The sequence below is a fragment of the Haliaeetus leucocephalus genome, unplaced genomic scaffold (genome assembly GCF_000737465.1).
Source record: "Haliaeetus leucocephalus isolate CR32 unplaced genomic scaffold, Haliaeetus_leucocephalus-4.0 Scaffold636, whole genome shotgun sequence".
Lineage (NCBI taxonomy): Eukaryota > Metazoa > Chordata > Aves > Accipitriformes > Accipitridae > Haliaeetus > Haliaeetus leucocephalus.
In genome coordinates, this window is record NW_010973072.1 from 4,500,298 (window position 1) to 4,512,564 (window position 12,267).

Below are 12,267 nucleotides of genomic sequence, written 5' to 3' on the forward strand. Positions count from 1 at the left end.
CACTCTCTAACCCTGTGACATTGATTGTTTTGCACTAAATGAAGCTTGCATTAAGCCAGTGTTCATTCTTTGTGCCTGTCTGCATTAATTCATGACAGTGCCACTGAGTTTGGGAGGGCGGCCTGACCACAGAAATGAGGAGGAGATAGGTGTGTACACACATATAGCTGAAGACATAGCATAGGAGGAGTGTATTTTTTCAAAACAGTCCATTCATGTTTTCTTCATACTTTTCTTTTGAATAAAAATTAAAGCATACAGTCGGATCACATTTCTGGCTTAATTAGAAATTCTGGAAGAGTGCTATAGAAATCATATGGGATGACATGATTTTACTGGTGTATATATATAACAGAGTATCTTCTGTTCCCCTAGTCTGAGACAGAATTACGTGGCTGAAATAATAAAAACTTTAAAATCCTCAATGAAACACACATTATACAATGTTTCATAAGAGAATTGGGATGTTATAATAATTATTAAAAAGTAGATAAGACTAATAAAGAATGAGTGAGGATTGGCAGGTGTAATATTCCATTGTATGTTAGCTCAGTCTAAATCCTATAAATCTTGGTTTTATTCTACTGGAAGAGATTTTTTTTTTTTTTAATGTATCTGGGGGTTGTCTCTTTACCCTAGCCAACAGATGACAAGCAGCTCTGGAATTTCTCTGTGTACTGCTAGATATTTTTCTGTCACTAAATTTTTGTCTGGTTTATTTAACCTGAAAAAGAACCCAAATCTCACTGTGTGAAAGTAATCTGGTAGCACAGCTGTTGTCCATTTGAAGTTAGGCTCTAATAATAATTGAATGCAAAGATGAGGAGATAAAATATGTAGTGAGTAAAAGGAAGTCAAACAAAGAAAGCAAAAGAACAGGGCAGAGAACCTGTTGCACCCTACTGCATGTAAACCAGATTATTGGGGTGGCAGTGAGACTTTCCTGGTGTGTGACAGTCAATTAGAAATTCGTAAGTAATAGCATGGTATTAGAATGGTAACTCACTCAGTCTCAAGTAACTGCTGTCTCTAGGAAAAGAAGAGTAGTCATCCATTCAGGAAAAGGAAATGACTTTTATTTGTAATTGCTTTTGTTTTTAACTGATGGTAGCTGTTAACATCAAGGTCCTCAGGCTCTGATAGTCCACTAAAGAGAGCTCAGTGGAATGGCTAAAATGGAATTGCAGCTGGGAGGAGCACATGGCAAAACAGTGCAGTCTGCCAAACATTGTGTAATATCATTAGCATGGCAGCTTCCCCAGATCTGCACTGCATTCTAAAATAGACCCTTCAGAACAAATTTTAGCCCTCATTATAGATCAGAAGTGGAAATGTGGACAAATGAGAGTGCTTATTTTGCTTTCCAGCTGAAAATATCATCCCAGAAATTAAGTAGTTTATAATATTTAGGGCACTTCTTCGTACTTTTTAGTAATGTCGTACTCATTCCTCTTGATGAAGTACACTGCATGCTGTACAGTTGAGCTACATAAGTTTCCAAGACATGTGAAGTCTTAAAGACAGCAATGATGGCCTGTGAAATCCAGTTTGATAGTGCTAAAAACATGAAACTACCTGCAAAATATACTAATTCTTATTCCCCAATCTCTTCTCAGTTCTGGATTGCAAGACAGCCAAGAAAGCATTCCCAAGAGCTCTTCTGAGTCATTTGCAAACCTGTTTTAACTTCTTTGACAGATTTAAAATAACTTTTGAGACTACGCATCTGCCAAAGAATATATCGCAATAGTTCATATAACATGCTTTTTTAAAAAAGGTTGATTTTATTTTTCTTTTTTTAATCTTGAATGTACATCTTACATATTTGAGGAAGGAGTGAGAAAGCAATACTGTGGCCACTTTATATTGGAAATGGCGTTGGAGTACTTGTATTTATCATTGCAGGAAGCCAAATACTAAGAAAACTAAAAACAGAAAATGGAGATTTTATTATATAAAGGATAGCAATTAGGCATTTTATGCTGGTTTAGGGTCAAGTTTTCACTCTGAGGGAAATTTGATTCCTGAGGGTACCTGTAAGCACAGAAAGGTCCCCAAAGGTCTGCTGAATGTTTGAATTCTAATAAACAGCCAACTTCCAATTTTACAATGATCAGCTATTTGAAAATTAATCTTTTCCTGGCAAAGAACCATCCAAAATGTTTCCCACTTAAACTGTTATATAAATATTTGCATTTCTTCAATGATGCATTTTCAAATTTACATAGTGCTGTTTTGATTACTTGATGTAATCATGGAATTTACATAAACGTGTATGAAAGGCAGTGCAGCTCATAATTTCCTCTCCTCACTGTGTCTTACTTGCTTTAAATTTATGTACCAGGAGAGGGATGTATGCTTTGTAATTCCAGCTGAGGAGGGTATGTTGCCTAGTCTTACATTACTTACAGTACGGAGGCAGTATATATAGGCTCCTCTTCATCTGTGTTTATTTGGATTAATTATTGTTAACTAGCTCTTTGTGTAGAGTGCAATGTACTGATCTATGATTTTTGTGTGCCAGTATTATAATCTCATCATCAAAATTAAATAGCATGAAAATACTTTTTTTCAAAAAAGCCAAAAACTGAAATGGAAAGTGGTCATCTAAGAGACTGGAATTTGTTATACTCTATATTAGGGAAGAATTGTACTTTCTGGTATTACTATGGCAATTGGGTTATAAAGAATGGGATAAACTGACATTAATATAGTTACCCAAAGAAAACTATTCCCATAGGATGTAATGACCAAAGCTTTTTTGAAAACTTGAAGTATCTAGGTTGCAATTTAGAAGATATTTCAGGAATCTGTTGAACTAGGGAGTGTGGTCTGTGTTGATAGCTATGCCAGTGGTACCATAAGGCATCAAATTGTAAATGTTGAATTTCAACAGCTGAAGTTTTGGGTCCATTTCTGAACTTGTACCTCTTTCTCATTTACAGCAACAGCAGAAAACTCTGCTTTGTCTATAGTATCTTTAAGGCAAGAACTGTAACTAACCTCCTGAGGCAAATGAGACGGTTTGTACAGTGGTCTAATGGACTGAGGGGCCGTTACAAGTGCTACCATACTGTAAATCGTTTTTCAGCTACATATGCTTCAGTTTTGACTGAAGATAGGGGAAAGTGGGAGAACAAGGATGTGGTTTAATAATCATATGGGTTGAATTGGGTCTGGGAGGACTTGCATGTGTCTTCCAACCTACCAGTTTAATGTCTAGCTACAGTGTGTGTATTTATATACTTTCAATAGAAAAATACTACATTTCATGCTTCTGAAGAGATATTGTGCCTTTGATCTCCCTGCTGCAGTCTGTGTGAAGATGGAGGTGTGGACTTGTTCCTTTCTATGCTGCTTCCTCGAAAAAGTGTGTATGCATGCACACACACATATGCTGGCCTTGCTGAGGGGAGAAAGATAGGCAGGTCAGTCTGACTCTCAGAAATTTGGCTCCCCACTCAAAAGACTTCATAGATAAATAAGTAACTATATAGCTCCTACTGTACCTGCCTTTACTCCTGGTAATTCTACAAGAGAAAAAAGAGTAATTGCACATTGACTACTTTCTATAGTTTGGTTTTCCTTAGGAAGACTAGAGAATGTTCTCAGTTGGTACTTACTCACTGAGTCACAGCATTTCTAGAAGTAATCTGCCTACCAGCTTTGTCCAGGCAGTGGTTGTATTTTATAGTGAACATTCAAGATTATTTAAGGGAGTTAAACTTTTTCCTCTGTCTTTGGTACAAAGCCTTGCTTTACATGTGAATGTGGCAACATTTTAAAGGGAACTGCAGTCCATAGTTCATTATTTGGATCACTAGTAACAAGAAGTATGTCGAAGCTGGGGAGTGTGGATCAAGAGAGAGCCCAGCAAATACATGCAGAAATAGTTTGGACCCATTTCTGGTCCTTTTCTGTAGGTTCAGCAGCAGTCCAACCACTTGCATATCTCAAAGACCTGGGAATGTGGTGTAAAGTTAAGAATAAGGCAGTAAAATGAGGCTGAGGCAATGGGTGTAGATGATCCAGCATAACCAAATAACGAGGAATAAGCCCAACTGGACTTGGGTAGGCTCTGTATGTTGTTGTCTCGTTGCTGTGCTGCCATTGGGAGGGCAGTATTGAATCAATGTAGCTGGCTCTCTATCCTGCAAGTTGTATTAACCTGGGTTTCCTGCAGCCTTACCAGGGAAGGGGTTTTTTTGTGAGCATGATAGATGTTACGCTGTACTCTTATGTTTTCAAAATGGCAATAATAAAAAGGGAATGTACAACTAGTCCATGGAATGTGTATACTATCCACTTTCCCTTTTAAGCCTGTGAGGACAGATAAAAGGCTTTTCTAAACTATCAATGGATTTGTTTGCCAGATGCTTTCCAGATGAGTACAGTGAGGGTGGAGAAAGGAGGACTTTTGGCTCAACACAATGCCTTTGATTCCTTTCATATTTCTTTCAAAACAAGCTTTTGTTTGTTTTTTAAGGAACAGGGAAAAAATCTTGGCAAGTAGAAGGCTTTTAGGGGGAAGATTAGTTTGAGTAGTATTGTATAGAAACATTGGGCATCTTTAGTCCTAGAGAGATGGAGGAAATTCCTCAAGGCTTTTTTAGATTCTCAGAAGGATTTTATTTTTAAAATAAATGGGTGTTAGCTTTGCTAATGTCGAGGAATGTTCTGTATGTCAGAAGTCTGAAAATAATAAAATTGGCATTTTAATTACTTGCATCACTTTTTTCTCCTGTGTCTAGTATGTAAGAGGCCACTTGTTCAGTGCACTCTGGGAAGCAAAAATGGAAACAAGCTACTACTTTGTTTTCTGTTTACACCCTGACATTTCTAAACAAGAGAAAAATGCAGAACACTTGAAGAGATTATTTTCTCCTAGCTTTGCAAGAAATAACAAATGAGAAGTTTGACTATGATGATTTTGATTTGGTAATTATATGGTTTGAGAAATATTCAGAACAATTAGAAATGCCTAGAGAGTCAGACATTGTAAACCTCTCTACCCAATATAAATCCCAGGCTGTGTTTCTTTCTGAAGAAAGCATCACTTGAACTTTGTGTGTGACAAACTACTTCAGCATTTGGACTGCTGATGAACTAGCACATAAATCAAAGAATGAAGGGTCTAATGGGTAAAGGAACAATTAAAGAAGCAATTGACAGTTCATTACCATCACTGCTGAAAGTGGAGCACGCTTTAACAAACCAAACAAAAAACCCACCTTATACCTGTATAAGCTTGTTCACAGGTTTGGTGCTGAAGGCCTTTAACAGTAGTAGGATAGGGCTTTCCATCACAAAAAATGTACACCCATAGCTATGGTACTAGAGCCTATTGCATCCAGAATCAATATTCAGCAGTCAGGAAGACAGACTGCTTGCTATAAGCAATGGCTGGTTCGTTGATAACTAACATCAACAAAACTTGTTTGTGAGTGATTCTCACTGATGAACTATCAGTGTAATTTCCTTCTGCTCACCAGGGAAGGGTACATGTTTCTTTTTACAAATTGTATTTTGTATGATTGGCTGAGTATATTTTCCAGATCTTCAGCTTCAACATGCCTACGGAAAGCACTTTAAAATTAGCATTCAGCTGGAACTGTAAACTTAGAAGTTTGGTGCAGCCTGATGGTTTTGCTGTGAGGAAGCAGGGAAAAATAACTCAAATGTTGGTTCCCCTTCATCATATTTTCCATAAGTCTTTCCAAAGGACAGACTAGTTCTTCTATAGTGGCCTGGGAAAGAACTGTAAAACACCTTAACACAAAGAATCATGGGCTAAGACCATGATCTGCTGTTTGCTGTACAGAAGCAGGCAAGTGAGGGAACAGGGTGGACATAATAAAGCACATAATAGTTTTGCAGTGAGAATGCTTAGCATAACTATATACCACAGACTGAACTGCGGGTCTGGAATATCTCATTGTCAGTGCCTAAGACTGAAAAATTGGTATATTTATTTATGCTGTAGCTAATGCTGTTCATTGCAATTCTTTCACTTCATTACTGAGACAAGCTGAAAAGCAAAGGTCACAGTTTGCTTAAGCTGCCATTGCTGAATTCATCAGGCAGGAAGGAAACGCCTTCTGCAAGAAAGAATTTGGATGGTAACTATTACATTCTCTACTTCACTTGTGTATATGATAAAATTATGCTTATTCCTGTAGCTCCTTCTCTGAACATCTTCCCCTGTCTCTGTATTGCCAGTATGTCCCGTCCCCCCTGTAACCCCCCCGATCCTTTACATCTTGTTCCAAATTACTTTTCCCACTTGGTGAGATCTGTTCTTTTCCCACCATTTGTCCTTCAAAGGTAGCAGTATACCCATTTCTTTCTCTCTTAAAAGCCTTCTCAACACTTTCTATGCTCTGGGTGTCAGTCACTGCTTGTTTTGCCATGACCATATGGCAGGGAGCAGTAAAGTCAATGCATGGCTGCAAGATAGTGATGGAGGAAAAAGTGTGTTTTCCTTGTGTAGTGAAACAATTTGATTTGTGACTCCAAATATGTTAGCCCATTGTTAAATGAGTACATCTCAGTCTTAACACCTGAGGTAAAGTGAGCTTGCAGGAAGATGCTTGTGAAAACCTGTGGATGAGCAGTTCAGGTTTTGAGTCCACTTCAATGTTATTTTTTGCAGCTACTGTTCTTTGGATTAGTAAAATGATTGGAGGCTAGGGGGAAAAAAAATATCCATGGCAATTCATGTGTAATTTTAACAGCATTCTCCTGTAAGTCATAAAGACATTTGCTGCACCAAATAATGCTACCTTTGATTATTTTTCCCAGTCAAGTCAATCTTCCTTCAGGAAGAGACCAGTTAATGTGATGCCAAACACATTTGGGATATCTAAGGTCCATAGCTGTGTCAGTACTGAATTCAGTGGTCATTCTTCTGTGCCTTTTGAATCTTCTGGTGCTTTGTAAAAGAAAACAGTAAGTTAGTGCTACTCTTGTAGTCTGTATTTTTTTGATTACTACTTCTGAGCTGGAAAGAGATACTGATTCCAGTGAAAGGCATCTTAGAGGAGGAAGGCTGTGTAGTTAAAGTAGAAACTGTCTTTGGCCAACACTAGTAGTCTGTCTGCATTGGTGTTTTAAGACTCGTGCACATCTGCTATTGAATCATAACAAGAGAGAACTTGACAGTTTTAGAGGTATCTAAAGTGTGAAAACTTAATCAGCAAACAGGGGAGACTGGTTACTCAACCTCTTGTAGGGGCACAATAACCTGGATTCTGAGCTATTTCAGGAAATCAGTTTTACCTGTTTTGGGATAGTCTTCAGTCCTGCTATAAGCAGTTCTTCTAGTATTGGGCAGAAGTCAGTCAGTGTCTGGTCTGTTGAAAATTATTTGTGGCATAGTGCCTCTCTTTTCAGTACTCACCACAGTTACCTAGCTCTATTTGAATGTATTCCTGATAGAGTTTGGCTTCAGAAACTCCAGCGTGTTCATGTTTTTCAAATGAAATCTTAAGATTTCCATTCTAAGATTAGCACTGAAAAATGGAAGTCATCTGAATTTGGAATGAAAAGAAAAAATAAAAACCCACACTTGCTGCAGAGCTCTAATTTCTGGTTCATTCTTGGAAAACAATTTCGTATAAACAGTGCTATTGATGCAGGATTTCATATGTTTCAGTTTACTGCATATTTTATTTGTTGGGTTGGATTTTTTCGTTATAAATTATTTTGGAGGGTCTTTTTGTGGCTCCTTACAAAGCTGAGAGTGTTGTAAAGTAGTTTTCCCAAACACACCACAAGAGGAATGGTGAGAGTAGGTGCCCTTCCTGCAGCCTGATAGGATCATGGCATGCTTGTTAGCTCATGCTACAATTACAGTCCTTTCTTGTCTTCTCTAGAGTATCTGCATCTGGGTCAGGAATTGCATTGTGGAGTGAAGCCTTCTCCCTCACAGTAAGATCTAGCAGAGTCTTCCTCTGCTGAGCAGAAGTACCAAACCAAGAACCACCTGATGTAAAAAGGAAAAACTCTGAGAAACACCACAAGTTCCATTTCAGGCTTCTTCTAATGCCTACATATAGAGCAGGAATGCAGAAAAGCAGAGAGAGCCTAACCCATCAAAACTGATAAAAGCCAGATACAAAGGCAGGCTTGGACCTCTCTTGGGCTACTCCAGCCTTCATGCTTATTAGTTGATGGAAGATTACCAGGAAAATGACTGTTCAGTGCTGTCCTTCCAGATTTCTTTCTGGAGTTCTTCTAAATCAAACAATTTTAGCTCAGAAAAAACAACAAAGCTGTAAGGATAAAATGTAGACCAGTTCTAACAAAGTTCCAGCATGTATTGGGGAGGGTGCTGGTGATATGGGGAAGAGGATACATAGCATGATTCTGATTAAGTAACTTATAGGCAGGTACCCAAACCTGCAGGAAATCATTTGTTCCAGAGGATGCATTCAGGCGACTTGGCACTGAGTTACTTGACCAGTTATTACCACTGTGTCATGGTTGGTTGATCATATGCATTTCTTGTGGGTGGAGGAGAAGCCATTTCTGTCCTTGCCCAGCAGCCCAACCAAGGAACTAGCAGGAGCAGGATACCAGCAGAGATGAGGGAAGGGAGAGTGTGGCATCTGATTGTAAAACTCTCCATTTTAGCCAGCTCCTTACCTAACAATTCTTGTATTATTCAGTATTGCCTTCAGCAGAGTTAATTCCCCATGAGTTACGAAGTGTTATACCAAAAATCCAGATAGTCTGGATCTACTATATTTCCCTAGTTTAAAAGAAAGAAAAAAAACATTCTCTCAGGGGAAGAGATCAGGTTACTGGATGCTTTCTGCCTGTGGTAAATCTGCATTGTTTTGTCCTCTTTTCAGTTGCACTCATATCTTTAGCTGTTCTCTTGGAAGCTTGTTCTAGAGCCCTGCATATCGCTTAGCTCAGAAAAACAAGTCTGTCACTGTCTCATCAGTTGTTCCCCTTTCCCCTCATCTGTGCCTTTGAATATTCCCTAGTTGGAGCCCTGCCTCTGCTTTGCTCAAGGTATTAAACAGCCTTGCCACCAGGCTCAGTGCCATGTGCCAGTGGACTCTGCAAGACTATGACAGGTCTAAATACAGAGTGATGGCCTTAAGTACATAAATCTGATTGCATAAACTCAGTTGTAAATGTTGTCATACTGAGAATAGTTCTGCTGCTGCTCTTGGAATATGAAAGATAAATGAACATTAATGTGCTGGAGCTATCTACTAGTAATAAATCACAGTGCTTAAATGTTTACATATAGAACTTGTGGAGCTCTCCAAGTGTAGCTATAATTTAACTGCCCCTGGGGAGAACCAGGTAGCAGTTCTTTTGCAAAAGTGCTTTCAGTTGGGGTACAAAAAATATGGTATCATTTAGGGCTGTCTGCTTGGCAAGTCTGTCAGCTTGCCTGCACAAACTGCAGATGAGGAAAAACTAATATTTTTCCACCCACCCTTGGATGACCTGTTTAGCAGCAAAGCCTTGTACATCACTTGCAGGTTAGCAAACAAGCCAAACCCACTCAGCAGTCTCCCCCTGACACTTCTCTGCTAGGCCGTATTATTTCTGAGTTCTTCCTTTGTATAGAGTTGTGACTTCAGTAAAGCACCATTGTTTGCTTAGGCACTTGTTGTCTGTTCAGTGTTCAGGACACAGGAAACCTCAGCTATGCCAAAAAATCTTTAATGAAGTATTCAGAGTACATTTTTAAAAGGCATTCCTTCATCTAACTATAAACCCATACTCTCTCTGCTTCACGCTAACAAACATGAGAAGAAATATATGAACTGATATTTTTATTGTGCAAATCAGTCCATTCATGCTCAGTCCAATGCACAAAACTAATTCTGCACTAAGTAACTTGTACAGATGAACTTTTTTTTTCTTTTTTTTTCCAGTAGACTTAAGGAATAAGCTCAGCTTTAAGGTTCTGGAAGAGGGAGAAATATTTTGTGATGTGTGGTACAAAGCATCCATTAGTAGTTAGTCATAAAACTCTGTTTTGAACATGGATTTTATGTCACTTAATTTCCATAGCACCCCTGAGCCCACATAGCTTGGGGTGGCACTTTCTAGTTACAAATTTCAGCTGGAAAGCTAATCACTGTTTGCAGCTTGCCTTCTTCATAGGAGTATGTATGTCTTTGCAGACATTGAGGAGGCTGCACTGTGCAGACAGCGTTTGTGACACTGGCATCGAACAGCTTTTTCCCTGAGTCTATCCTATACATATTTTCCTGCATGAAATGGAGGCATGGTGGTGCCCTTCCTTTTGTGTATTGGCTGGCAGGAGGGAGGTGCCTGGCAAGGGTTGTGCTCGGGTTGTACTCTTCCATATATGAGAAAGGTGAAGTGAGGACACGGAGCCCGAGCAAGCGGAAAGGAGTCACAGTGGGAAGAGAAGTGCTTGTGTGTTGTAGCTCCCAAGAAGAGGCGGCAGGGTGGGGTACATGGATAGTGTGGCACAGACTAGAGCTTTCTAGAGGCAGGTTAGAACAAGTAACTGCAATTTCAGCAGCCAGTTCAACCAAACTAGACTGAACCAGCAAGAGCACAACCCCAGTTCTGCAATGGCTACATGCGTAACTGACCTTTCTCAGTGGCTCCCCACTGTTCAGGCGTGGCTCTGTGAAACTCTAACATGGCAGTGAGCACAGGGATCTCCATGCTGCCCCCCAAACCCTGCAGAGAAAGCAGTTTCTTGTTCCTTCTTTCAAAGGGTCAGAGGTAGGACATGTAGCAGTCATCACTAATTCTATTCTTGTTGGAAAAGCCACTCACTGAGGGGTGGGTGTTTGTTTCGGGTACATCACTGGTGCTGACAATTTAGAGGTAAACAACATTGATAACAAGTGTCTACCATGGCTAAAACTGTTGACCTGCCAATACTGCCAAGCAGTTGTATTTGGTATCTGAAGTAGCTAACCAAGATAACTGGTTTCCTAATAACCGAAGTTGTCCCTTTCAGTACTGTCACAGTTCACTCAAATATGTACTCTGCTGCAGGAGGGTGAAGAGAGGTTTCTTGTTGAAGTCCATGCAAATCTGATGCATTATGCAAAAGTTGATGAGCACATGTCTCCAGTCACTGGTAATGCCATTATTCCTGCTTGGAGCCATCAGCAGTAGTGAAGCAAAAATTGCTGTGCTCTTCCAAATGAGGTTTTTCTGGTGTCTCTACACCAGCCACTTCTTATACCTTTGCATAATTCTGCAACAGTGGTTACAGTAGACCTTGGCATAGCTGAATTGTAAAAACTTTGTGATAACCAATGGGGGAACTGTCAGCCACTGCAGATCCCTGAAGTACTCTGCATAGTGCTGTGTGATGCTACGCAATGTTAATGTTGACTGAAAACTAGGGACCTGTAGCTTAGCTTAACAATATGTATAGATTGCTCATAAGACAGGCAAGCTCCAAAAGCAGCAAAAAGCACATTGCCAAGAAAATTATTTGGGTATGCAAATATGTCTTCTAGCCACTTAGCCAACATATTCTGCTATCTAGTAAAATGTGTGTAACACATAAAGGGTGCTTGTGGGTACTTCAGTTTGAATTCCACCTGCTGGGTTTGGCCAACCAGCTATTGTTCAGCTGTTGATAGAGCAGCCTTGTGGTTGCTGCCTCTTATGCTCCCTTAATAAAGGATGTCTGACTGAGCTCTGCAGCTGGCCCTTTCCGTTCCTCAAAGGAGTGCTATTAGGAATGGACCCTGGAACAAGGAACCTGGGGCCAGTGGAAAACACCAGGGCTGCTAGTGCCAGTTATGGATTAGGATCTTTGAGGTCTAGAAAATGCTGATGCTGGAGGAGAGAGTGGCCAAGAGGACAGGCAGGCTACAACAAAAGCATCCAGCAATACTGCAACTGATGGAGGTAATGCAGCAACCATAGTAGCATGGAGCTCAGTTTTGGCTGTAAAACGTGTACAAAATCCTTGGTTAACATTTAATCAGCTCAGTCCATGGGCTGAGGTCACAGCAGCAACTGCAGTCTAGAAGTATCACAAACTGCCTGGACACAGGGTTGGATTAGAGCTCCTTCAGGACTGAGCAGCAGCACGGTCCTTTCCTGAGAGATTCAGGAGTGTCAGTGTGTTAGATAACCGTGCTTCTCTGCAGTGTACGCAAATGAACACAATAGATGCAAATACAACTTCTGAGTCCATTTTCATGTTTACTTTGTTTTCCTGTATGGCGTGTTTGTAAATGCTTGCTAGCTAAACACAGCTAGTACTGCGTAGGAACATTAGGGGATCACGTA